Source organism: Zingiber officinale, chromosome 8B, assembly GCF_018446385.1.
Source record: "Zingiber officinale cultivar Zhangliang chromosome 8B, Zo_v1.1, whole genome shotgun sequence".
Classification (NCBI taxonomy): domain Eukaryota; kingdom Viridiplantae; phylum Streptophyta; class Magnoliopsida; order Zingiberales; family Zingiberaceae; genus Zingiber; species Zingiber officinale.
In genome coordinates this window covers 81,514,119-81,516,657 of record NC_056001.1, presented here as the reverse complement: position 1 = coordinate 81,516,657, position 2,539 = coordinate 81,514,119, and the positions used below count along the sequence as shown (strand labels likewise).

General features: G+C 37.5%; 1 non-coding gene across 1 annotated transcript; it reads left to right on the top strand.

Moving 5' to 3' along the window:
* The first annotated feature begins 1,071 nt into the window (after positions 1 to 1,071).
* On the top strand, positions 1,072 to 1,177 carry LOC122018281. The gene has a single exon (XR_006121703.1). It is a non-coding gene; the product is annotated as a small nucleolar RNA R71 (small nucleolar RNA).
* The last annotated feature ends 1,362 nt before the right edge of the window (positions 1,178 to 2,539 follow it).

Sequence of the window (2,539 nt, the reverse complement as noted above, 5' to 3'; positions counted from 1 at the left end):
AGAGGTACCTCTACACAAATTTCCTTAACTTTTTCTAAAAACTTGCCAAATTCTTCATCTTTCTTGAGCATTGTAAGTCTCTGAGGAAAAGGGACAGCTTTGCTCTGATGGTTCAGTGGAAGAGTCTCTTCAACCTCATTGGTACTCTCCTCATTAGCTTGAATCTGATTTGGTATAAGAGGAGAGAGCTCTTCTTCTTTTTGTATCCCTTTTGAAGCGGTGACTTGGGAGTCTCCCAAGATCCGTCCACTCCTAAGCTCAATTCTATTACAATGCTCCATAGGATTCACATCAGGTTTTCCAGAAAGTTGTCCTGGTGATCTGGATGATGAGGAAGCTAGTTGGGCAATTTGACTATCCTGGATCTTGTGATGCTTATCAGAATTATCCATTCTCTGAATGAGCTTTGCTATATCTTGCTTCATTTCATTCTGACTTGAGATAATTTCTTCAAGCATCTTTTCAATATTTGACTTTGGTAAACCTTGAGAAGATAGATGTTGGAAATTTTGTTGCCCAGCTTGAAAATTTGGTCTTACCCCCATAGATGGTCCTTGATCTTGATTATTTCTGTAAGAAAAATTGGGATGACTCTTCCATCCAGGGTTATAAGTATTTGAGTATGGGTTATTCTGCCTTTGATTGTAACTCATGATTGCATCACATTGCTCCAGTTGATTGATTTGTGCTGTGATAGCTCCCAATGGACATGAGTCATTTGAGTGCTCTGAACTCCCACATACTTCACAAGATGTACTAATAGCATTGACCATATTAGCACTAGTCCCCATATTTTCAAATTTTTTTGTAAGAGCGTCCAATTTTGCAGACAAAAGAGTGACTGCATCTACATCAAACTTCCCTGATGCTTTAATTGTTGGGTTTACAGAAGAATAGCCACCACTTCTTTCATTTGCCCATTGATGATGATTTTGTGCTACACTGTCAATAATTTCTTCAGCTTCATCTAAACTTTTATTCATAAGTGCCCCTCCAGCAGCTGAATCAAGGGACACTTTGGTATGATAGTTGATACCATTGTAAAAAGTGTGCAACACTAACCATCTTTCCAACCCATGATGTGGGCATTGTTTGAGCATACTATTATATCTATCCCATGCTTCAAAAAGAGATTCTGAGTCAGTTTGCTTGAAGCTTGCAATTAAATTCCTCATATGAGCTGTTTTGCTTGGTGGATAGAATTTATCAAGAAACTGTTGCTCACACTGCTCCCAAGTGGTGATGCTATTTGGGGCCAAAGAATTCAGCCATTGCTTTGCCCTATCTCTTAAGTAAAACCCAAATAATAACAATCTAACTGCTTCTGAAGGAACTCCATTCATTTTCATGGTACCACATATTTCATAGAAGACCTCTAAGTGTTGATTGGGGTCTTCATGAGGTCCTCCACCAAATTGGTTCTGCTGCACCATAGATATAATTGCGGGTTTGATCTCAAAGTTATTAGCTTCCACTGGAGGTCTTGAAATACTAGATCGAAAACCTCTTGCATAAGATGCTGCATAATCCTTGAGTGGTCTATTCGCCATGTTCAAATGTTCCAGTTCTTCAATTTGCCTTTGCAGAATTCTTCTTTTATGGAAAGTTCTGTCAATCTCAGGGTCAAAAGGAAAGAATTCCCCTGTAAAGTTAGATCTTCGCATACACAAGAACAAGATAGCAAATGACAATTCAACAGAAAAAGAAAAATAAGAGAATCAAAAATACAGAATTGAAATTGTACAAAAAGAATTAACAAGAAGTACGAGTTATACAAGAAAATAAAAACAGAAATCTAATAATTAGTTACAACTATGCAATATGAAAGGAAAACAAATGTTATGTTTAGTCTAACTCAATTGATAATTCCTAATGTTATAGCGCAGTCCCCGGCAACGGCGCCAAAAACTTGTTACGCTCCGCAAGTGTACGGAAATGTCGCAAGTAATATAAAAGATTATCGTATCCACAGGGACTGGAATAAGCACTAGAAATGTCTCAATGCGAATTAGCTAAACAACTATCCAATCGTTTCAAATGCAAAGTGAAGGTAAACAAATCTAATATTATAGATCAACAAACAAGAGTTTAGTGTTTTGGGTTATGATAAGGGAGATTCTAGGAGTTTCGGTTTCTTTGTAAGATTTCTTGAATGTAAATGGTTCACCAATTCTTATCCCTCAATTGCCAAACTCTTGTAGAAAGTTGCCGGTTCTCTCTTGCAATAGATAACCGGCTAAGGACTGAGAAATGTATCTAAACATGATCAATTAGACGTGAACCTACGTTGTCCTTACACAAAAGCGCACCTATTACTATGCCTTCCTCGGATATCAATATAGAAGCCCACAACTTATTAATCTATCAAGATACAAGGAACTAATCACAAAATCCATCCTACTCTCTTGAATATTCCTATTTCCTCTTCAAGATTATCTCTCAAACGTCCTTACACGGGCTTGCACCTGTCACGTGGATCCCTCGGATGATCGAGTGAGAGTTTATCTTTACAAAGTCATCAAGAAATCCAAACAATCAA